The following is a 24,975-nucleotide window of genomic DNA, read 5'->3' as shown; positions in this document are numbered from 1 at the left end:
GCCGACCTTTCTCCCTTTGGGCCAGATGTTCAGCATCCTCCAAGTGTTTGTGGGTCCTGGGGTCAGGGCTCCAACTTGGGGAGGAAAGGAAGCAGGAATTGTGGTATGAGGAGGGGGCACTTGGGTGGGTTCCATCTAAATTTGCTGGAGAGGAAACTTAAGGATGAAGGCCTGCCCCAGGACCCAGCTCGTTACCTCCTGAGAAGTCAAGGGCGGGCTGAGGACCCCGATGACTGCAGCCAGGGTGAAGCCCAGCTTTCCGGGAGAGGCCCGGAGAGGACATTCGGGGCTTCCCTAATTTATGCAGGTGATGAAGGCTTCTGTCCCAGCTCGGAAGACAGGACACAGACTCCATCGGCTTCTGTCTGACCATAGCTTGGCCCCAAAGCCCAGCGTAGATTCGTGGAGCTGGTGTGTGCTGCCTAGAATGGGGCCCCTCCCCGCAGGGCTAGTTCTCCTCTTCCAGGGTGCTGGCCGGAAGGAAGGAAGAACCCTAAATTCCAGGAGGGCTCCAGTTAACCGGATGGCCAGGCTGAGTTGTAAGTTCCAAAAAAGTGAAAAGGGTGGACTGGTTTCAAAGCCTTCATTTTACAAACAACAGAGACTCAGAGTGGGGAGGAGGTGGCCCTAGTCACACAGCCAGGTAGTGGCAGAGTTGAGAGGACACTGCAGGTGCCTTAGGGCCCTGTCACGGGCTCTTTCTAACACTAGTCCTATGTCCTCTGGCAGGGGGGTATCTAGAGCGGTCACACCTTCTTGCTTTGACCCTGGAGGACGACGGTCTGTCCAGTTAAAGAGGAACAGACTCTCCCCGATCCTGGAAGGAGTCCAACCTACTGAACACCTACTATGCGCTAGGTACCCATGCTACTGGGACCTCATTTAAGTCCTCCTGCCAGTCTGGCCAGGAAGCGTCATAGAACCCATTTTCCTGGTGAGGAAGCTGATGCCCAGAGAGGTGAAAATCCTGGTCCACAGCCACATAACTGGTGCGTCTGACTCTGGTTTCAAAGGACGGTCTCCTTGATGGAAGGCCCACGCATTTTCACCTTGGAGGGACTGCTAGGTTCCTATACCAGAATCTCTTTCTTTCTCTCTCCTTTTTTTTTTTTTTTAAAGATTGGCACCTGAGCTACCATCTATTGCCAATCTTCTCTCTCTTTTTTCTTCTTCTTCTCCCCAAAGCCCCCCAGTACATAGTCGTATATTTTAGTTGTGGGTCCTTCTAGTTGTGGCATGTGGGATGCCACCTCAGCGTGGCTTGATGAACGGTGCCCTGTCCGCGTCCAGGATCCGAATTGGCAAAACCCTGGACCTCCGAAGCGGAGAGCGCGAACTTAACCACTTGGCCACCGGGCCGGCCCCCAGAATATCTTTCTAAGGCCACCCTTTTCGTATAAGTAAAAAAAAAAAAAGATTCTGAGACTTCATAGCCCTGAATCCCGGCCGGCGGCGATGCTGCGGCAGCCGCGGGACCTTCCCTCTCCTCTATGGCCTCCCCTCCTTCCGGGCAGCCACCAGGCGCGAGTGGGGCTGTACGCGCGCGCACGGCGACCCTGTCCTCTCCGCGCCCCAGAACGCGCCCCGGGCGCCGCGCCGCAGTCCTGGGCTCCAGCGCCCTCCCCTGGCAGCTGCGGCCCGGGTTCTGCGCGCCTGGCTCCACGGGCTCGGGTCTGCGTCTCCCAGAGCGGCCGCCAGAGCCCGCCCGGGTCCGGCCGGGGCGCGGGGGGAGCATCGGCGGGGGGCGGGCCGGTGGCGCGGGCGTCAGGGGCCCCGGGGAGGAGCCAGCCCGGCGCTGCCCGCTGCGGCCGCCGCTGCTATAAAAGCCACCACTCGGGCAGGCCGGGAGGCGCGCGGGGAGAGCACAGCGCAGCGCGGGGCGAGCGGGCGCAAGCGGCGGGCGGCGTCGGCGGCTGTGCCTGGACCGGCGGGGCTGCGCTGAACCCCGCTTTCCCCAGCGAACTACCACTGCGCTTGCCCGCGTCCCGGGAGCTCCCGGGCCCGTCCGTGTGCTCCCAGACAGCTCCGGCCGCTGCGCTCCTGGCCCGCGAAGCGCGGCACTGTCTCGGCTGCCCACCGGGAGGTAAGAGGGCCGGCCCGGCGCGCCAGGGCTGCGCTGGCAGCCCGAGCCTCAGAGAGAAGAGGAAAACCGGGGTCCGACGCCTCCACGCGTCACAGGGAAAACGGTACCGTCATTGGCTTCTGTTTGTCTGTCCACTCTGTGCTGTGCAGTTCGTCTGTCTGTCTGTCCACAAGTCTGTTGATGGGCACACGCCCCTGTCACTGTCCCCTGTGAGATTTCTCTGAGAACGTGTGTCCCTTTGCAAGCGGCAGGTGCCGGGGGGCGCCGGTGTGCCCGGAGCGCATGCGGCGGGGGGCAGATCGCTGCTTTCCGTAGAGTCCTCCCGTCTGAATGGCTCAGGGGTCTTGCACCCAGGACGGTGTCTCTCCGAGGAGGGACTGCTCCGAGGGTCGGGTCCCGGAGTCCAGCCGACAGGGAGCCGGCTCACGCTGTGCACTAGTGGGCGTGCGCCTAGCAACAGGTCTGCGCCCAGCTGCTCGGTCCTCAGCGCGGTCCGCCTTCTGGTTTTCCCCTCCGCCTCCCGCTGTCACCTCGCTCGCGCGCTCCCGGACAGCGCTAGGCACCCAGCGTGGCGCTGGCACGGGACAGGGTGGAGGCAACAGAGTGTTAGATGACATGGGGGCCCCTGCTGATGTTCAGACTGAGATTCCAGACGTGGCATCGCTGGAAGAGGGTTTGGTGATCCCTGGCAAGGGCCGTCTGCTCCAAGAAGGGTCAAATTAGGTTGGGAGGAAAGGCAGGGACCTGGCGGAGCGCAGGCCAGGGCCCAGGCCAGGTCTCCAGCTCGCCAGAGACTTTCTGGAACGGCCCCGGCGGGACGCATGTGCTGCTGAGGAAGGAGATCAGGGAGTCCGAGGTCCTGGCCACAGACTCACCCTCGGCGCCCACCGCCGTTCCGCGAGGGTCCAACACGCCGGCCGTCCCGGGCGCGCCTCCAGCAACCTGGTTTGAGGTCCCGAGTCCTGCTCCGTGCAGCCAACGCTGCCCACAGGTGAGAACTCCCTTTTCAAAGTAACCTTTTGATGTGTGAGCCAGTGCCTGGCTGCAGCCCCGTCCCGGAGACGGTGAGCCCTGGAGCCAGTCTCTCCATTCCGGCGGTCTGGAGCGAGATGCCGGGCGCGCCCGGGGGCGGGGAGCCGCGGCTCTGGGTGCCCAGGCGCGGCGCCACCATGGACAGCTCCCAGCCGCTTCCTCCACGCCGGCTGTGTGGCCCCGGGTCTGGGGAAGTCGCCGCTTGGCTCCCAGACTCGGCGTCGGGGCGCAGGGGAGCAGGAGAGGGAAGCTGGGCTGCGGGAGCTCTCGGTGTCCTGCCCCGAGGGGCATGAGCCGCTCGGGAGGTTGAAGGGAGCCGGTGGTTTGTGGCCGGTCCTAGGTCAGCCTGCCGCTGGGCTCTGGACGGGACCTCCAGTCTGGTGCCGCGGGGGACTCCCCTGGCTTTTCAGTGGCACCGCGGGACCCCTCAAAGGTTTTATAAACGTGCCACGCTGAGCATCCGACTGAGGCGGTGAGAGAGCGCCGGACTTAATTAGGGACCCCTCGGGCTGCTCTCTGTGCCCAGCGCGTGGTCATGTTCTGTTTTCTTGAATTATCTAGTAAATACGATATGGGGAGCATCTATCTGTTCCACAGTTACAGTGACAGAGTGGAGAAGAATCTAACAGAACAGGTTCATGGAGAATGTGTTGGGAGGCAATTGCGAAAGCAAGAATGCTGTTTTCTGATCCTCATCTTTTTCTCCGAGGTGCATAACACTCGTAAGGAGGCTTCCAGTTCCTCCTCGTTAGCCCAGGAGATGAATTTTCAAGTTAGTTGCTTGGAAACCGTGTGGAGAGAACCCGCAGGGGTTCCTCCGTGAAAACAAACATCTGCCTCTTCTGCTCAGAAACGGCATTGGCTGGAGCTCTCCTTGTTTTCACCTCCACGTACACAGGAGTGTGTATCTTTCTTCACTTTAAAATTGCGAGAGATTCGGAGGGTCTTTTGTCTGTGATCGATGAAGTTCCATGGAGAGTAAAAACAATCATCTTTTTTTGGGGGGGGGGGAGACAGTGTGTGTGACTTGTCAAAAGTTGCCTGTAAAGTGGGGACCAAAAAAATCTACGTTGCAGACGCAGATGAGAATTAGGTAGCGCCAGGTAGAACGCTCAGCCCAGAGCTGAGCCCAGAGAAAGCTCTTAAAAGGGGAACGATTACAGGTGTATTTTCAAGACCGTTGTGTGTTTCTTTTGAGTTGTGCTCCCAGCCCTCTGCTCTCTCCCCTAACCCAGTATTTGTTTCGTAGGGACTCCATCTCCACTTTATTTTCATGTTCGAGAACTCATTGGTGGAACTGAGGAAGGTGCTGAAGCTGACCGCAATGCCAAAAAAAAAAAACAACAAAAAAAAAGAAAACCTTATCCAAAGATAAATGGAAGAATCTTTGTGTGAGATGAATCAGTCGTGTGTTTTTTCCCACCCCTGCCACTTGGAGGAAAGATGAAGTAAGTCATTTTCAAAATACTATCACAGCCCTCTGGTTCAGATCACCGATTCTTCCTGATCTTTCTCTAAAGAGAACGCAGGCGCTCAGAAGGGGCCCCCTTGTCTTGCTGGGGGTGAAGTCCTCTTGGGTGTTGATGGCGAGTGGCCTTGTGGCCCTGTTTCTGGATCACTGCAGGGGGCAGTGAGGGTTTACTGCACCGGGGAGCACCTTGTCACAGAGCCCCCTGAGTGGTCCCTACCACGCGGGGGGCACATTCCTTCATGTCTGAGCCTCGCTTAGCTGCGAGATCCTGACCAAGACACTCGCTCTTTCTGGAGCACCAGCCACTTGCTTGGTCTCGGCTGGATCTGAAGATTCCTTCCAGCTCCTCATTCGGGCTTCTGTCTGGTAGAAATCGCTAATGTGTGACAGAAAACAGAAGTCTGGATAATGGAGTTATAATGGGCCCAATCTTACAGTCAGATTTTCTTTTCCTAAAAAGTGTGTGTGTGTGTGTTTCCGCCAGTTTCACATTCTGGTGCTCTAAGATTTCCCATCTTTTATCCCCCCCCCTTAATAGATCAGAAGTAATCTTGGCCCCCTCCGTCTGAAAGGAGAGGAGCTCAAGGATGCCGTCTGCAGATGCTGGGAGTCTGTCTGCGACTTTCGTCTACCCGGTGATGTGAACGGAGCAGGGGGACCTGGCTGACCTTGACGTCTTGGCGTTCTGCTCGGGACTCCCGTGCAGGTTCTGGTTCCAGCACACACGGCTTTCTGGTAGGATATCTGTTGAACTACAGAACACTCTTGGGGTGCAGGGAGCGAGAGGAGGGGCTGGTGTGAGAGGTGGAGAGGGGCCCTCCACTGGGCCTGTGGCGGTCTGTCTGTCGCAGCCTTGTCTGTGTCACTGGGATGGACAGATACCGTGGCAAGTGTGGCATTCAGTGGGCAAGGCCGGCAGACGAGAGAGGAGAATTCAGTTCCCCTCATCCTCCTTTGAAGCCCCTGATTAAGTGGCCCCTTTCCGTCCTTCTGTGGTGTCAGCAGAGCAGCGTAATTTATAGGATGACTGCCTTTCGCCTTTGTAGTTGTAGCTCAAATGAGAAATGCAAGCATGGGGGTCAGGTTCTTAAAAAGAACAGTGATGCTTATGGGTGGCGTCCACAAGATCCCGTATGCGTGAGCCATCTAGGCTACACCCCTCTTCCCACGTGATGGCAATCACCCAGATGTTAGATCTCCTCAGAATAATGTGTCGGTTTCTCCTTCGGTTTGATTTTTACCATTATAAGGAGGTGACTCGGTTTCATTTCCACAGTGAACGGGGACAGATCACTTCCTTACTCTTCTGTGTCTGGTCGGGTTACTAGGAGGTCAGGGGTGGTGCTGGTATGGACCAAGACTGCTCACGGCTGAGTTCCTCTTGACTGTGTTGCCAGCTGTTCGGCTGGGCCCTGGGTCTCCTTTCTCAAGAGCCTGGCATGTGGAAACCGTGCTCCATTGGGTGGGACTTTGGGGACTCTCATGGTGACTCTCACTAATATCTGCAGCTCTTTGCCCCAGCCCACCCCTCCAGGGGCCATCCCAGCCTCTCTGCGGGGTTCCCCAATCCTGTCTTCTTCCTCTGTTCGCTCCGGTGCCAGGCTTTGTTCAAACTTGGCTTTTCAGAAGGGAGGCTGCCCGCAGAGAAATGTCATCAAATATACATTTGCTCTCTGCTTAGTCCCCTCGGTGCCAGGAAACACACTTCCCCACCCAGAGGGAGAGGAGCTGCCAATCTTCCCTGCCCCTGTTGTTTTCCAGGGCCCCTCTCTGAGCTCAGCTTGGCTCCAGGACCGCAACGCTGTCCTTCCCTTCCCACCCCTGCAGGTGCGCGAGCCCCGGGGCACAGGCTGGCCTTCCTCCCCCTGGCGCTGGCTCAGAGCTGGTTTCTTTCTCTGGCTCTGGACACTTCGGCTCCTTGCACTGGGAAATTGCTGCTGCCTTATCTTTGAATCTTCTGCAAGTGCAGCCACAGGATAGATTTAGATACAACTTGGGTTTAAAGTGCTCTGAGAAGGCAACTGCTGTTGAGAACCCCGTGGATTCTTTCTCTCAGCTGTCCGTGGAGGAGCTCAACCATAGGCATTTCCTCTTACGGGGAGGCACGTCTAGAAGCCGGTCCCCTTGGCATGTCAAGTATCCATGCCAGACAACTGCCACTCCTGTTTCTAGACATCACGGGGGGGGGAGGGCCTCAGCCTTCCCCAGGAGGCTGCCACACCGCTTGGCCTTCTCTGGGGTCAGGAGTTCATGCTGTTGTCCTGGTCTTTGGGGCCGTAAGGCACGTACTCAGCCTGTGGGACTGAGCTTCTTAGACTTGAATATGCAAATGAATCATGGGGGAGCTTGTTAAAATGCATGTTCTGATTGGGCAGAACTGGGGTGGGGCCTGAGCATCTGCATTTCCCATGAGCTCCCAGGTGATGCTGCCGGTCCGTGGGTCTCCCTTTGAGTCGCCAGGGCCTCCGTCGTTGCCCGCTTTCTGCAATTCAAGCTCAACTCTTTTTGGTGTAATTTAAGTCACTTTCTGATGTCCGAGTAGATGGGGCCCAGCTGGCCTGCATCCTCCTAATGACCTTATAACGACCCTTTAAATTCTTGGAGATAATTATTATCGCTCCTAAGCTGTCTTATCAGTAGACTAAATGTCTTGAACTCCTTTGAGTTTCCCCTTTTTCCTGTCATAATAAATTTTTCAAAGTTTCCTGGACCAAGTTACTTTTAAGTGCAAAGACCATCGTGCAAATGGCACTTTATCTCTGCCTGGCAGAGGCATTTGAGCGTAATTTCGGTGGTATTAAGAGATCACTCGGGGAATTTGATCTCACTCTGGTTCCAGACACCGAGAAGGCGTGTTTACATTTAAACAACTCTACTTGGCTCTAAAGATCACAACCTTTTTTTTTCCTTTTCTTTTTGAACCTGAAAATGAAATTTAAATCTCAATTGTCTTCCTTGACTGCCTCCCTGTGGTCTCCCTCTGGGCCTGAGCTGGTCATCACAGATGCGTTCTGGTCAGCCCAGTCACATTCTGTCACCCGTGGCCACACCCAGAAACAGAAGGAAGCGAGCACGGGGCTTTGGTTGTCTACATGCGGGGTCTGTGCTGGCCATGAGGGAGGCCGAGTCGTGTCCGTGGTCCCTGCCCTGCAGAGCTAAGAGTCTGGTGTGGGGCCCAAATATCTGAGTGAGAGATTGCTGTGCGGTGTCACGGGGCCAGGATGGACGGGTCAGGAGCAACGGCGGCAGGGGTCTGCTAGGGGAAGGAGAAGAGGAGGACATCCCAGGAAGCTTCCCTGAGAAGAGGGCAGAAAGTCCGCAAGGATTAGAGGAATTTACGGGAATTTTCTGGTGGGGCAAAGGCGGGATGTGGGGAGTGGAGTTCAGAAGGCGTTCCACTCACGGAGAAGCCCACGGGGAAAGATCCAGAAGCACAGACAGGCCTAAGCCTCTTGCTCCTGCAACCTCTTGGCTGCGTGAAGCTCCTCACCTGCCTCGGGTGCACAAGCTCCTTACCCTCCCAGAGCCTGCACTGCTCCTGGCAGAAGAGAGCGTCCTTTGGAGCAGCTATGGGTCTCTGACCTTTCGTCTCCTAGAGCAGGAGTTTAAAATTACTTTAACTATAAAAAAGTTTTTTTCCTCCAATGAATTCCATTTACAAACCAGATGAAAACTGGCTGTGCCTGGGAGTGGGGGCTTGGTTTTTGTCTTCAGGACCCCAGGGGGACTTCACACAGGACTCTAAGGGTCCCAAGGAGCACAGTCTGGAAACGTCTGTCCTGAGTAATTTCATTTTGCTTGTGGCAGCCATATGATGACATTATCTTGGTTTTATTGTGGTTCATCTCAGTAGGTCTTCTTAATATTCTGCATGTCTTGCTGGTTTTCATGTCAATGATTCTCAATGACATGAAACCAGAATATCCTGTGTGTGACAGTCTGACACATGTGGGTGCATGGGTACCAGTGGGGACGCATATGTGACAGGTGCTGGTTCAGAAACCTGAAGCTGTGGCTGACCCCTAGAGGAAGCAAATAGAGCCGTGGGCTTCTTGCAAAATGGGCTTTTTGTTTTCAGCCTGTCAATCAATCTTGTCTAATCTCCCAAGACTTTTCAAATTCTATAAAGAAGTGGCAAGAGAAAAAAAAAATAGCTTATTTCCAGGGTATAAGACTTGACAAATCCCATCCAGGATCTTGCACCCCTTTTCATTGGTGTAAAGGAGCCAAATCTGAATGCAGGATGTTTTTGAACATGGCATTTGAGAAGGGGTTGTGAGCCAGAAGTGTTTAAGAGTGGAAAAGTTCTGCTGGTCCAGGGTGAGGCAGAAGGTTTCAGTTCAAGTTGTGACCCCTCTGTGCTTCTTACAAAGCTGCTCCGAAAGGAGGAAATTGATGCTCTGAATTGGACAACGCCCAAAGAGAGCCCCCCCTCCCTGATGGGTGGTCCCAGTCCTTAGAAAGGAATCTGAAGAAATCCTCTGGGCACAGAGCCAGCTCTCCAAGCATGATCATATGACTGATATAAGGTGACGAAAGTAGGATGTGTTCAGTGTTGAGAATTTAGAGAGGATTTCATTTCTGGAAGGACTCCTCTGCATATGTGAGGAACCCCAACGAGGGGCCGGGGCACATGAGGTTCCCCCGGGACGGGCATCTGCAATTGCCTGGGGCTCGTTCTGCCTGCCAGAACAACAACCTGTTGACCTGGGCGGTGTCAGGGAAGGCTGGAGTGCTGGTGGGCCACCAGCAGCCTTGCTATCTGGGGACATCTGGCCTTACGTCCAGAAGTCTTGGCATCAGCCCCCATCGCCATGGAGACTGGAACACCCTTACCTGCGGACTTGACTCCCAGATGATGGGGATTCAGCTAGTCCCTGCTTCCTAGGGCTGGACAGAGGCTGGCTCCCAGGTTGCCCTGACCAGACACTGATTCCCTGGATCCCATGGGACTCTCTGGGGGGTGGTCAGTGGACTTAACTGTCCACTTGGATGCAGTGGCTGCTGCTGGCTCTCACCATGCTGTGTGCCCTCTTTGCCTCCACTCCCCTGAGAGGGCAGTGGTGTCTGCAGGTGGGCAGTGTGGACACGGATGCCCGAGGGTACAGAGCCAGTACAGGATGGCATCTCGGTCATCTGTCCAGCTCCTAGTCCAGTGCATCATGCACCTGCCTTCTTCCCAGGGCTCTCGTCCTTGCTGTGTGGTGGGGGCAGCTATTCCCAGCTTGGTCTCCTCAGGCGCCCACTGATTCCTGGGTCTCCAGAGCCCCTCAGGTGACAGGGAGTGCACAGAACTGTTCTCCTTCCTGTAAGGAGCAACGGGAATGGACCTCAAGAGGAGTGAGGAGGACGGCAGATTTGGGCAAACGGTAAAAAGGAAATTTTTTAAAAAACAAACCGGTGGTTTATGACAAGCCCTATTTCAAAGCTGACCGCGTTACAGGCACTGAGTAATTCGCTCGTGTGCTAGTTTTCCAAAGGTTTGGGTTCACGAAAACCTCAAACATTGTGGCTAAGTACTTTTCCTTTCCTTTAAAAATTGTGTTTATTTTCGGAGAAATTTAATCCATATGTTTCAGATCCATTTCCACGTTACTCAGCAAAAGGCTGTTTTTCACCAGCATTGCTGGGCTGTGAGTGTGCTGCGCTCCCCTGCCCTCGCCTTGCGCCGCCGTCCCCAGGCTGTGACCAACTGCTCTCCCGGCTGAGCGACTCTGCAGCCTTTTTTGGGACACAAGTAAATGTATGTGCTGGGGGCAAGAGGAAAAACCAGTAATACTGATCCTGTCTTTATTTAAAAATTTGACCTGTGGTTTGCTGTGGATTTTTTGCATGAATTTCGATTTTTAAGATGTCGCATTACAACATTGTTTATGTTGATGACTGAGTTTTTTGGTGCTCTCTTCAATTTTGTGCCCTCACCTCCCCCTCCTCCACACCCTGGGAAACACCCCTTCGAGGGCTCCCTGTGGTCGGAGTGAGCCGGTTCCCTTACTGTCAGTGCTGGTTCTGCTCTTGTCTCTTCCCAGGCAGAGATCCTGCCAGAGACAGGCAGCAAGCTTTCGGTGACGCCAAAGGTGCCTCCAGCTCTTAGTGTAGCTGTTGGTTTGAACTGGGGGCTCAGGACTGTTGGGGAAAGTGTGGAAGAGAAGAGCAAGTCCTCTTCACACTCCATGTGATCCGAAGCCCGTCTCTTCCCTTCTCCCTTGCTTCTCTGCCTTTTTAGAGAGGGAAGCAGTTGTGGTGTTCCATAGAAGGATGCTTTGCAACTTCTGCTGAGTTGATGGGTCACTGTGTGACTTCTTCTTCTCTTTTTTTTTGAGGAAGATTGGCCCTGAGCTAACATCTGCTACCAATCCTCTTCTTTCTTGCTGAGGAAGACTGGCCTTGAGCCAACATCCATGCCCATCTTCCTCTACTTTATATGTGAGACGCCTGCCACAGCATGGCTTGATGAGCGGTGCAATGTCTGTGCCCAGGATCTGAACCATTGAACCCTGGGCCACCGAAGCGGAATGTGCGAACTTAACCGCTGTGCCACCCAGCTGGCCCCCCACTTTTTATTTTTAAAGATTTAATTTTTTTCCTTTTTCTCCCCAAAGCCCCCCAGTACATACTTGTATATTCTTTGTTGTGGATCCTTCTAGTTGTGGCATGTGGGACGCTGCCTCAGCGTGGTTTGATGAGCAGTGCCGTGTCCACGCCCAGGATTCGAACCAATGAAACACTGGGCCGCCTGCAGCGGAGCGCGTGAACTTAACCACTCGGCCACGGGGCCAGCCCCCCCCCAGCCCGTTTTTTTTTAATTGAAGAGTTGTTGACATACGATGTCTGTGACTTCTGAAGAGGGCTCTGAGTTCATCAGATTTCTCAATTCAGTTCCTGGTAGTGAAAGAGAAAGCAATTGTAGAATTTTGGCTTTAGAACTTTCATATTCAAGGATTTCTTCTCATTTAAATTATTTTGCAAAAATCAGGGGACACAGTAATCTCCGTGGTGTCTGTTCGTTTCACAGCTTTGCAGAGGCTCAAAGATTCCTCCGACCACATAATTGTGGGTTGTGGATACACATGAGCTTTCCTGGTGGCTGAGAAAGAGCTTAAATCTGTTATAAGTTTTAAAATGGTTGGGTAATGTTGTTAACAAATGGTAACATATAAACATATCCTGGGATTTTCTGAGAATGACCACGTAGTGAATTTCATTTTTACTTGAAACGTCCCCATTTACAGTTACTTTAATGAGAAGCTGTTTTAACACATGAAAAAGATGCTTCCAAGGAATTTGCTTAATAAGCATGAACTTGAGCTTCTGTTCTTCTGAGGTCGTCTGAGGACGTCACCTCTCCGAGGTCAGGGGAACAGAGAGGGTATAGTCGCACTCTGAAGGGCGTGTGCCTGGTCCCCGTGGGGCCCTTCGGTGGCCGTCCTGGGAACCGTGGGGCAGGAGCCGAGCTTTCCCTAGGTGTGGAGCGCACGGCCGGCTCGTGTCTTAGCTGCCTCCCCGTAAGAGCCGGAGTCATTTCTTCGTTTAGGACAGGACCCCACCGGGCTCAGAGCCAGAGAGTCACGTTCTCTTTTATTCCCAGGGACTGGCGCGTGGTACGTACTCAAATATTTATTAGATATACAAATGCGTGAGTCCTGGGTCTGAGCCCCGGCCCCCCAAACAGATACATTTCGCGATGGATAAATTTGGTGCTGGCTCCTGCATATTCTGCTCTGGGAACTGAGTGAAATCAGAGCCTGCCAGGCACCTCCTCACGGGTCTGTACTCCAGTGGCCCTATGGTTATTCCCATTATTATTATTAATATCCAGGCTCACTGAGCAGTTACCGAGTTCAGGCACCACTCGAAGAACTTCATGTGCCTCGCCTCGTTTAGTCCTCCTGACAACTCAGAGCGAGGCGTCCGGTGGAGAAGACCAGTGAGGTCCACCCGAGGTCTTTGGGCTGGAGGTGATGGAGGTGGAACGGGACTCGGGTCTGTGTGAGTCCAAAAGTGTACGCTCTGAATGATGACTGATGTTGCTTGATCTTGAATTTTGAGAAAGCGTGTTTATAGGAATATTATAATTTATTATATTATATGATATTATGATGTGTGGGAATATTATAATTCACAGTGAAGCAGTTTGAGAGTAATGGCAACCCCAGTGTGCTCGTGGTTGACACTCCAATTCCTTCTGGCCACCTGGGATTCAGAAATGACTCGGTTTCACCCCCTTCCATGGAGAAGCTCATAGTCCAGTGGAGGAGACAGACAGACACTCAGCTTCCTACAGTCTGTGCTGTGAGAAAGGTGTGAACAATGTGAAAGCATTGCAGATCACTATCTGATTGGTGCTGAAGGAGAGTCCACTTTGCTGGCCAGAGAAGGGAGGGTCAGGAAGGCAGGAAGTTCAGAGTATCCAGAAAATGGATATTTGGGGCAGGGCCTAGGAGTTCCCTGTGGCTGGAAATGAGATCATCAAGGCGGGGGCAGGAGGTGAGGGTCCTTCAGAGCTGAGTCAGGGAGTTTGGCCTTTGACCGACATGTCTTTGACGAGGGAGCGGTGTCGTCAGTGGGTGGATGTTACGCCATTGTTCCTGGTGGCAGGCGGCTTGGGTTGGGCTTGTGTTCCTCAATCCTAAGGGTGGTGTTCTTGGCAGGAAGTTCATTCCAGAATGCCCGTTCTCACCTGAGAATGTGGCTGCCTGACCCAGCAAATGCAATAAGGAAAACTGCACCACCCAAAGTGCATTATGGTTGCCGGGGCAATAGGGCATGGGGGGCTGGAGGGGGACGTTATAGTGGAAGTGTTGGGGGACCCTGTAGCCCGAGTCCCTGCCAACACGGGGTCCGGTCCCTCTGCATGTAGAGCTCCAAGCCCTTTGAGGAAAATTTCCTGGGACTCATGATCTCGAACCCTTGGGATTCTGCCTCCAGACTGACCCGTCCCGGTTTTCCTATCCAGTCTCAGTGTGGGGTCCTGAATATCCGAGACTTCATCACAAACACTGATTTCTGAGCACCTTCAGAATTCTTCATCAGTTCTCTGGCAGATTCCTAACTGCCTGGTTGGGCTGACCTGCAGCCGAGATGGTGGGAGGAATGTGGGGTAAAGTGACAGAACTGTCATGGGAAACTCCCCCTTGGGAAGGCGATTTGGTCCCTTTGAAGGTTGCTGGTCCTGGTCAAGTTTTGGGAAAGCTTAGCTGGACAAAACAGGCACTCTGCATGCTGTCTGGTCTGCCGTGGTCCCGGGGCGGCCCTCCGCTGCCCCCGTCTCTTCCCCGCGCTGTGTTCCCGATTGGACGTTCAGGCAGCTTTGGTGAGCTAAATCCGTCCACTGACATTCTCTTGGTGCCTCCCGGGACCCACAAGTGTAGTCGGTCCTGACGTAAATCCAAGAGTTCCCTTGGGGAGAGCGGTCGCTGAGCCCTGGGGCTCTGCCTTTCAACAGAAATGCATGAGTTTAGGTTCAGACCTCCAACACTTCGAAGATGGTTCTACAGACGAGCAGAGAGAATCACGAAGGAAGGGTTTTGGGAAAGACACCGTAGATCTTGCTGACTCCAAGATAAAGTTTTCCCGTATTCCTTCCTCATCACTTTTCCAGGCTCTTTAGCTTATATTTTCCTTGGTTTATAGAATATAGCCTGGTGTAATGACCTGGCAAGGGGCATGACCTTGCAGCCCCACAGACTGAGCTGCAAATCTGCCTCCTCCATGAGCTTGCTGTGTGACTTTGGGCAAGTTGCTTCCACCTCTCCGTGCCTTCGTTTTTTATCCGTTCCCTAAAATGGGATGATTGTATGTTTTTCTGAGACTAAGTAAGATATGGCAAAATTCTTAGAGTTGTGGCCTAGTACATACTAGGTATACAAAGTGGCACGTCTCTTCCATTTGTCAACATCCTCCATTGAATTAGGAGGCATTTTAAATGGAGAAGGCAATCCTGTGATTTCTCGGACAGTTTTCAGACTTGTGAATTTTGGCAAACTTGGGCAGTGGCCCATCCTGCAGCCCCATCTGAACGACCCAGGCGTGTGCTCCCGAGGTCCCTCTCAGAGGAAGAGATTGTGTGCCCCTGTGGTGGAGTGTGTCAGCGTCAGCACTCCATGGGTGCTGGAACTGGGTCCCCTGGCTCACCATCGCCTCCAGAACTGACTCGATGCTTAACACACGTTGATGAATGAAGGCTATTTGGAGAGAAGAGCTACTCACTAAGGCTGCCGGCTCTCAAGTGTGGACCACTTGTCTTTGTAAGTGATCTGCTCACCACCCTCAGACAGGCCCACCGAGCCAGGGCTGCTTTTCTCTCGTCTCCCTTTTATGGACGAGGAAACTGAGGGATCGTGTGACTTCCTGAGATCACGCAGCTGGCGAGTGGCATAGCTGGGCTTCCAGAACACGCTGTCTCCGTCCGGAGCCTTGGACCACAGTGCCGCCCCTCTGGGCCGCTGGCAGGAAGTGGAATAGAGAAAGGAATTAGATGTTTTCTGACTTCTGATGAAAACGCAGTTTGAAAAGTTTAAAAAGCAGATTTCCTAGAGTCTCGTGCCCTGGCTCAGAGCATCACCCCGAGAGAGCGAGTGTATGGAGACACAGGTTTTGAGGGCCGCGTGGGTTGTGATGAATCCGTGTAACAACGATATTGAAGGGCACGAGCTTCCGGCCCAGTGTGGCTTTGTGAGCTCGTAAATCATTTTGCTTTCGTGGAGGGCTGCCTTTCCACTTTGGAGCCAGAGGGCGGCATATGAGTGGTCCGGGTGTGTAAGGCGACATCCTAAAGGCTCCTTGTTTGCTTGTCCTTGGGATGGCTGCACCCGTTGTCAACGGCCCGTGGGAGGCCTCAGCATGGGAGTTCGTCTCTTACTGGAGGAAAAGGGCAGCTGATGTGGCTAACGGGTGAAGTCTGGTCACCATAGCTGGGTTCCCTCAGGCAGGATGACCCACAAGATTAGAACAATTTGTTGCTGATTATGGTTTTGGGAACGAAGCTTAGGCGAGCATTTCCTGAAATGCATTTCTCAGGAGTGTTGCTTCCTTGGGCTATTAACAGGTGTTCTAAGGTCAAACATGTCGGGGACAAGCTGAGTTAAATGAAGTCCACCAGTGTTCATTCCTGACAGTCTTCTCAGTGCCCTCATAAACCAGCATGCCTCGTGCGTCTCCGGGGGCATTTGAACTTCCCCAGCATTTTGTCGCCAGCGTCCCCTCTCTGCTCTCACAGAGGACCAGCGAGGCTCACGTGCTGTGGAGCAGGTGCTGGGGAAATTCTGGGCTAAATATCGATTAGCGGACTCGAAAGAAAAACACACACTGAGGATGACTGAGGTCCTCTGACCAAAGTCCTGGGTGGGGGCTAATGACAGTTTTATTAGCACCTGTGTGACTTTGAGGTGGAGTAGCATGCTTTTTTGCCAAGTTATCTTTATTGTCTTTATCCTTTTATTTTTGGACCAAAATGTTGCTGAGTGTGTTCCTGGTCTGGAGGCTTGGAACAATAGTGTAACCTGGGATCAAAGACCCTGTGGCATTTTATCTTCGCTTTCCTGCGGTCCGTGACTTTTCTCTGGTTTAACCTCAGATGCCCTGTGAGTCCTGCTTCGCTTTGAGAGAAGGCCGTAGCTTTTTGTTCCAAACTGTCTCTAATCAGAAATTTCCCCTTCTTCCTACCTCACACAAAATAAGAGCGAGTTTATAAACTTCTAGGACCTCCGTCCATATGACTGGCTTTTCAACCAGAAGTCTTTGCTTTGCTTACTTGACCCATTCACTCGTTTATTCATTCATTTAGCAATTCACTGAAATCAGCTCGTAATGTTCCAGAGCTGTGCTCATCTCTGGGGGATGCTGCCGTGCACGAAACGGCTCTGCCTTCGTGGGGGTTCCCCTCTCGAGCAGCGCTGTGCGATAAATGCAGATGGAATGTGAGCCACACGTGGAATTCTAACTTTTCTAGCAGCCCCATCAAGACAAAGTGAAGAGAAACAAGTGTAATTACTTTTAATAACATACTTTATTTATCCCAATACTTCCTAAATATTGTCAGTTTCAATGGTAATAAATATGAAAAGTATTGGGATAGTTTACATTCTTTTTCTCTTTCCAAGTCTTTGAAATCCGTGGGTATTTTACACACACATCTCATCTCAGTTTGGACTGGCCATTTTCCAGGCGCGTCACAGCCGTCAGTGGCTGCTGTGTTGGACAGCACGGCCTTAGGAGACACGTGTAAAGAAATGCACATGCATATGTGATTTCAGACTGCGGTCAGTGATATGAGCCAAAGTGAAAAGGTACCAGGAGGGGCTGGCCCAGTGGCGTGGTGGTTCAGTTCATGTGCTCTGCTTCCGCTGCCCAGGGTTTGCGGGATCCGATCCCGGGCGTGGATCTAGCACTGCTTGTCAAGCCATGCTGTGGTGGCATCCCACATACAAAATAAAGGAAGATGGGCATAGATGTTAGCTCAGGGACAGTCTTCCTACCAAGAGAAAAAAAAGGTACCAGGAGAGGAAATAGGGCATCTGGTGGAGGTGGGTGCTGGAGGTGGAAATGGAAGGCATGGGGAGGGTGGCCTCTCTGGGGAAGCAACATTTAGACAGAGCCTAGGAGGTGCCAATAGGAGTCAGACAGACCAAGAGGGGCGCAGGCGCATCTCAGGCAGTGGGGACACCAGAGGCCCTGGGATGGCAGTGGGAGAAGGCCTGTCTGGCTGGGGCAGGGGAAGTGAGGAGAGGGGCGAGGCAGGACTGGAGTGGAAGGCAGGGTGTGGGGCAGGGGGAGATCGTGCAGCATCTTTCAAACCACGCTCAGGATAGAACTCATCCTAAAAGCAGTAGGCGTTGCCACACGGTTTTAAGTGGGGAGTTGCGACGGTTGTCTGATTTTTGTTTTTACAAAGGATGTCTCTGTCTCCTCCCAGGTGCCTTCATGTGGGTGGGGGTGATGGGTGATGGTTGGCAAAAGCAGAGGGGGCTCTGGTGCTTGGCTGGGGGGCTGGTGATGGTGAGTTGGAGTGGGGCCAATGGAGAAGGAGAGGCATGGATGATCCAATGGGTATGTAGGAGACGCAGCGGGCAGAACTGGGAGGTGGAGTGAGGGAGAGGAGGGTGTCCAGGGAAACGCCTGGGTTTGGGGACTGAGCATGTGGGTGGATGTTGGGAAGACTGGAGAAGGTTTGGCTAGAGACACACATTCAGGACACTGAGAGGCTTGACCAAGCCAGAAACCTTGCCTCTTTCAACCCGGGTTATTCATTGCTCTTTAAAAATCAATCACTTTTAAAGGCTGTGGAGTATTTAGCGCTTCTCTCTCTAAGTGAGGCTAAGGTACAAAATTGCTCTTGTTCCATTTTGCCATTTATTACTGCAATTATACACAGTTTACCCAGAAAATATTTCCATAAAGAGAGGCCTTTTTCTGCAACACTTTTTAAATAACATTTAAACAGAGCTTAGCAAAGATTTTAAACAGAGATTTGGACTTGCATCTCTCTGCTGATCACGCTCTGAACTGCAGAGTGCTTTGTAGATCGATGGGACCGTGGTGAAATCCAGTACCACTGATGCGCATCCTCCGTGCCTCCATTCTTCATCCTTGGGAGCTCTGATTGACATCTTGAAACCCAAGCTGTGCTCAAAAGGAGGCTGCCAGGAAATGAGTGAGCAGAGTAAAGGTGTTCTGGATGAAATACTCTCACGACAGGACTTTTGATGCACGCTCTGTGTCCCACTTATGTGAGTGATAAGCCACCAATGCATTTATCAGTCTGGTCTGTTTCCTGAAAAAGATAGAGGGGCTTGAAGCTTTGAGTCACTGCCAGGAGGATCAATAAAACCACAAGAACTGCATTTGCTTAGCCAGTTTATTCAGCAAATGCTTATTAGTCAACCACTCTACTTCAGACATGGGGCATATAAAACCCAATAATTCGTACTCCTACTTTAAAATCCAAGGTGGGGGGCGTTATACATAGGGTACAAGGTCTGCTTGAATATGCAGTCTGCCCTCTGTATCCACGGGTACCACATCTGCAGGTTCAACCAAGCTCGGATGGAAAGGCCCACAATGGTTGCGTCTGTACTGAGCACGTGCAGACTTTCTCTTGTCATTATTGCCTAAACGATACAATGTAACAACTATTTGCGTGCATTAGGTATTATAGGTAACCTAGAGATGATTTAAAGTAGACAGGAGGATGAATATCCACCTCTTTTGGCGCCCGAGGGGGTTCTGGCACCCCTCTGGATGACCGTAGTCTGAGATCATTATAATCCGTGTGGTCCAGACCAGCCTCCATCCCTATTCCAAGTGATGGGCACCTGCAATGTCCTGGGCACTTTGCCGGGCTGTGTGTGCATATGGCAGAGAGAGCATGGAGTGGACAAAGGTGTGCAAGGCCCAGCCTGCCCCTGATGGGGGCTCACTGTCTAATTGGATAGAGACACCTATGTGTACGAAAAACTAAGGAACAATCCGAGGTGGGCATCACTCCTGTTTGCCAACACCCAGGCCCTTTTCTTCTGGCAGAGGGAGGACTACACTTGCCACCCTCCTGAAGTTAGCTGTGGTCAAGCGTCTTGCTCTGGTCAGTGAAATATGCACAGAGGTGCCGTGCGTCACTTCCCGAAGGAGCATCTAAGAGCCAATGCGTGATTCTCCATCTCCTTTTTCCTCTGCTGTGGCAACTGGCGTCAGTCTGGATGGAGGGGTCAGCCGGACTCCTCACATGCAGGTGAAGCCCCGGGTCCTCTCCACACCCACGGTGGACGTGTGGACTGAGCGAGGAAGAACCCGCAGTTTGGGCTTGATTGTTACTGCAGCAGAACATAACTCTACGTTACTACTAGTAAGGCAGTAACCAGGAAGGGAACGCTGTTTGTTCATTCACCCCACAAATGTTTGGGGTTGCCCTATAGGGACTGTGCTAAACCAGCCCAGTTGTAGGGCTTTTAGAGGAAGGAGCAAGGACTAGGAGTACATGTGGCCATGGAGGCATTCTATTACCTTTTAAAAAAGATATGCATTTATGTGTATGCATATCATATATACTTCCATCATATAAGTTATGTAATTATGTAACTATAGTCCTTTATCACTTGGAAAGTAGAGAAAAGAAAAAAGTGCCACAATTCCACCACTGAAGACAGAACTTTGGTACATATTTTTCCAGTTTTTTTATTTATTACTGTGTGTTTTTTATATAGTGTTGATATAATTTTATCTTGCCCATAAGTAAGTAAAAAGTTTTTGCCTCAGTTTTCAAAATCGTCATTTTAATTCCTGTAGAAGGACATCAAGTTCATTTCTAAATTTTTACTATTAAAACAATTACTAGGGGGCTGGCCTGTTGGTGCAGTGGTTAAGTCTGAGTGTTCTGCTTCAGCAGCCCAGGATTCACAGGTTCGGATCCTGGGCATGGACCTACGCATTGCTCATCAAGCCATGCTGTGGCAGCATCCCACATACAAAATAGAGAAAGATGGGCACAGATGTTAGCTCAGGACGAATCTTCCTCATCAAAAAAAAAAATACCATTTTTGTGTATATGTTTTTTCCAATTTTTGAGTGATTGCCATAGGAAAGATTCCTGAAGCTGAAATTAAGTGGCTCAAGGTGTGTAACACTTGAGCGATTTTTATCCATGTGGCCTCTAAAGAGCTATTGAAATTAGCACTGCTGTGAACTGTGACAGCACTTTCACCAGCATTAGACAACTGTTAAAATTTTAAAAATCATTTTAATAGGTGAAAAATCACATCTGATGGTTGAAGTTTGTGTTTCTTTGGTTACTAGTGAATTCGAAGACTATCCCACGTGTTTGTTTAACTGGTTGTGTTTTTCTTTTAAGAATTGTCTGTTCATGTCATGTGCCCATTTGGCAGGTAGTTGTATCTTTCTTATCAATACACCTGCTCTCTTTACAGAGTTGTACAGTTTGCTCTCCATCTTCCTGTCTGGTTATTTTGTAACATGGAATGTTTTCATGTGGTCCAATCTGTCAATCGTTTACTACTTTTTTTTTTTTTAAGATTTTATTTTTTCCTTTTTCTCCCCAAAGCCCCCCGGTACATAGTTGTATATTCTTCATTGTGGGTCCTTCTAGTTGCGGCATGTGGGACGCTGCCTCAGCGTGGTCTGATGAGCAGTGCCGTGTCTGCACCCAGGATTCGAACCAACGAAACACTGGACCGCCTGCAGCGGAGCGCGCGAACTTAACCACTCGGCCACGGGGCCAGCCCCCAATCGTTTACTTCTTGATTTCTTCTGTCGCTATAACAATTCTAGGGTCTTCTGATGGTCCTGTGGACTGATTCTTAAGCTTCTTGACCTGTCTGGAATTTATTTCAGTTCACGGTGCAAAGAGAGACTCTAGCTCACTTTCCCCTTCAATTTACTAATGAGCACGACTTTCCTGAACAAGCTGTCCTTTATCCCTTGACTGGTGCTGTCCGTTAAGGCTTTGTTGATCCAGTTACCAGTGTGGAAGATGAGAGGAATGCGATAAGGCCAACAAAGCGGGAGTTCAGGCAGACACTTGATCTGACCATCTGGGCAGCCTTCGGAGATTCTGTCCTAGAAGCCAAGCCTGGCTGTGTCTGCAAGGCCCTGCAGAGACACCCTCAGCTCTGCCAGCCATTCTGCCCTAAGAATTTAGCTGAATGACGACCAGTCTGCAGGACACTGGGCCGCTGGCCACTGTGTGAGCTCTGGATCCCGGCATCCCCCACGCAGCCCTGGATGCAGAGAGAGCCGGAGAGTTCTTCCGGTGGTGGTGGGGTGGGAGACGGTGGTGTCGTTGACAGTCTCTCAGTGAGTCAAGGCCTGAGAGAGACCACCCACTGGGGTCCCACACATGGCCCAGATTGGGGAAGGTCTGGTCCAGAGGGATGTTGCAATTTTGAAATGGGAGTTTATGCAACGTTTTTTCACAAATGGCGTAAGGAACTTTGCTCACAGCCCCCGTCGAGGAGGTAGCTGAGATCACTGCCATCTTCGGGTTCTCAGAGCCCCTCTGTTACTGCAGACCCTGTAGGCTGTGTGGTGTGGCGGGGCTGTATGTCCATTCTCTCCCTCTGCCTGGGGCTGTCGAGAGAGCAGCTCATGTCCTATTTACTTCTAGAGCCTCAGGGCTTATTACAGGATCTGAGCCAAGGCCTGCCACCTTTATGGAAAGAAGGAACGAATGAATGGTCGATGATTGACTGTGGCTGGCTTTTCCATGTCTTCCCACAGCTGGGATATGTAACCCTGTTTGTGGCAACTCCTTTTAAATGGCTGGTATTTCTCTTTAACAAAATCCTGGGAAAACGTTGACTTTAATATCATCTTACTTTAGGAATTCTTCCTAATTCCAAGCTTTACTTTTCATCAAATACGTGTCATAGTCACGCTCTAGAGGAGTCTTTGCAAGCCATATTTTCAAAAACCTTACTTTATATCAAAGTTAGAGAAGAAATTCACATTCTAAAAAGATTTGCAAGGTAATTGATGTTTCCACGGCTTCTGGTCATTTCAGTCCTTGGTGTGGGGGCAAAGATATTGAGTTTATCCCTTCTTTTAACTTTCTCACTAATCTCTTATAAAGTGAAGCTGTTGGGCTAGAGGCTTGGGGACCAATGGAGAAACAACCCAGCCTGGCACACTGGGGCCACCATGGCTGGGCTGCACCTGCCTCTCCAGCTTCTCATCCAGTTGCTCAGCTTCTCCCTTTCATTTTAGACTCGAGCAACATTCCAGAGCTTGCTATGGTCCTGCTGACACAATGCTGCTTTTCACCATCTTGCTGTTGCAAATGCTGTTTTCTCTGCCTAAACATCCAGCAACTACTGTTCATCCTCCCAGACCTTGCCCGGGCGCCCTCTTCTCTGTGAAGAGTTCCGCACCCTCCTTCCCCAATGTCTCAGTAAGTAAAGGCTGTGTAACGAAACATCCTCCAAGCCAGTGGCTTAAAATAACAGTTCTGTGAGTCAACCAGCTGGTTCAGCTGGTCTGGATATACTTGGCTGATCTTGGCTCCCTCCCGTGTCTACATTCACTTGGCAGAACAGCTGGCGGCTGGCTGGTCTAGGATATGCTGACCCACGTGCTTGGCATTGGTGGTCTTTCTACCGGGGGGATGAGGATGACTGGACCACGTATCTCTCATCATCTGGCAGACTAGCCTGGGTGTGTTCTCAAGACGACAGATAATGGTTCTGTGAGAGAGAGAAAGAGCATGCTTGGATCTCAAAACTCAATGGCACACTGTTACTTATGCTTCATCCTTTTGGCCAAAGCAAGGCCAGGTCATGTTTCAAGGGGAGGAGTCTTTGATTCTACCTTTTAGTGGGAGAAGCTGCAAAGCAAAGGACCTGGATCTGGGGAGAGGAGGGAAGGGTGAGGGGAATGGGGCCATATTTGTGATCAATCCACCATGCCCACCTTTGATAGGATGCTTAGTCCGTGGTATTATTGCACTTGGGTGCACTTAGACGGGGGCACATTGCCTTGTTTATTGATCTGAGTCCTTGTTCTGCAGACATGTCTGGTACTAGCATTAATCTCAGCCGGCATCCATGTCATTAGTTAATTTCCTTGGGATGTGTTGGCTGTCCAGCATCCAGTGCAGTTACAGGGACAGGCTGGCACCTGGGAGTGGGAGTCCCCAGGAGGGGGGGGACCCTGATGTTGGAAGGGGACATGCCACACAGAGTCTTGGCTGCATGTCCTAAAGCCTGGCTTAAGCTGTCAACTACCACAGGGCAGGTCCTAGAGCCCAAAGGAAGCCCTGTGGCCCCTTTCACCCTTCCTAATGCCCCTGCCTTCAGGCGGGCGTGGGTGGGCAAGTCCCACCAGCCAGGGCTCCAACCCTTGCCCACAATGTCCGCAATGCAGCCCCAGGGGATCCACTCCAGGCCCTGCCTACACTCCCGGATGTTGACAGGGGCATGGCTCCAGCGCCAGCTCTAATGGATGGTCTCATCGCTTTTAAAATAATGACCATGGGGTGTGGGCTGGCGAGAGCAGTGACATCACTTTCCTGCAATTCTGGGTCAGTTCCTGTTGCTTTTCTCTGCATCTTTGGACAACTGAAATAAATCCACTGGTTGGGTACATGTCTTGGAAGGTCTCTAACATGTTCACATGACCATCTTGTGATATGGTCAGAAGAGCGATGACTTTGTAGTCAGTGCTCCTGGTTTCAAGACTCTGCCACTGGCTTTCTGTGTGAACTTGGACTGCCACCTTAACTTCTCCAGGCCTGAATTTCCTTGTTTGTGCAACAGTGGAACAACCCCTGATTTTGTAAAGGAATGATGAGGATGAACTCGAATCTTCCATCTGAGCCTCTGGAGTTTGTGAACTGCACAAAGCTGCCGGAACAAGGGGGAAATGAGAGCTGAAACTCCCGCTGACTTTGCTCGCCACGCTGTGCCCTGGCCAGGGGTCATGTCTGCTTTGAGGATGGGGCACCCTTCTCTTGGCGCAAAGGCACCACCAGCTTGCCAGGCTGTGCGCTCATGGGGCCGCATCAGCCCAGGGCAGGTGCCTTTCCTAGATACTCGCAAAGGCCGATGAGGCCACCCGGTCCTGCTTCTCTTTTCCCTCTGGATGTTTTCTCACAGTGGACCCAGGCTCACTGCTATCGGGTAAAGGTTTCTCCCCTGAGAATAATTTTGGCTTTGAGTTTGTCACTGTTTTAGCAGAGCTTCATATCCTAAATATATAAACAGGGAGAAAGAGTCGTCTCTGGATCATGAATTAGGATTATAGAGACTTGAGTGTTTCCTTCCTTCCTATCTTGGTTTTACCTTGAAGAGCTCCTTGTGGGTAAGGAGTTGCGTTTTCTCAGTTATGAAACTTTGTTAAGTTTCTCCATCCTTCCATGGAGAGCCAACATTCCAGTCGACTCTGAGTCCCACGTGGTCCTCGCAGGAAGGAGAAAACCACTTTGCAATGGCACTGGGTACAGACCTTCTCATGCAGAATGGCTTCTGAATACCGTTGTTCTCCACTGACGTTTCCTGGAGCCCTGAGTAGGGGGGTCATTCCTGAGCTCAGTCGTGGACGGCCCCTGGCCCGGGCGCCTGTTCTGCATTTCCTACCATAAGGAGGCCAGTAGTCACCACTTCATCTTCCTTGCTCAGTGCAGGGGTGGCTGAGTTGCAAAAGATGGTGGGTGTAAGCCAGGCTTCACACCTCTATGGGTGACCCCAGTGTGGACAGAACCTCCTTTGGGGCCATGAAGTGGCTGGATTCTGTCCACCCACATACCCGGAGGTCACTGGGCAGCATTTCTCCCTGGAATGCCTGTGCATTCTTCAGAAGGCCATGGAACACTTCACACAGCTGTCAAATGACCAGGCTGGAGCACTGTCCCCCAGTAGACGTGTGGAGAGTATTCAGGTCACTTTTG

The 24,975-nt window shown here is 51.8% G+C and overlaps 1 protein-coding gene across 6 annotated transcripts in view; it reads left to right on the top strand.

Annotated features, from left to right (window-relative positions):
- Positions 1 to 1,801: 1,801 nt before the first annotated feature.
- Positions 1,802 to 24,975, top strand: part of CEMIP (cell migration inducing hyaluronidase 1) — a 144,303-nt gene continuing 121,129 nt past the window's right edge. For 2 of the 6 annotated variants that reach the window (XM_070494209.1, XM_070494203.1), the window contains exons 1-3: positions 1,849 to 4,015; positions 4,365 to 4,563; positions 5,125 to 5,321. The gene's annotated coding sequence lies outside the window, so the exon portion shown is untranslated. Of the gene's footprint in view, positions 4,016 to 4,364; positions 4,564 to 5,124; positions 5,322 to 24,975 lie in introns of all 6 variants that reach the window. The other 4 variants (XM_070494200.1, XM_044760400.2, XM_070494204.1 and 1 more) reach the window with 3 other exon arrangements.

Source organism: Equus asinus, chromosome 2 (genome assembly GCF_041296235.1).
Source record: "Equus asinus isolate D_3611 breed Donkey chromosome 2, EquAss-T2T_v2, whole genome shotgun sequence".
Classification (NCBI taxonomy): domain Eukaryota; kingdom Metazoa; phylum Chordata; class Mammalia; order Perissodactyla; family Equidae; genus Equus; species Equus asinus.
The sequence above is the reverse complement of the archived record's forward strand: the minus strand, read 5'-3'. Positions and strand labels throughout refer to the sequence as shown.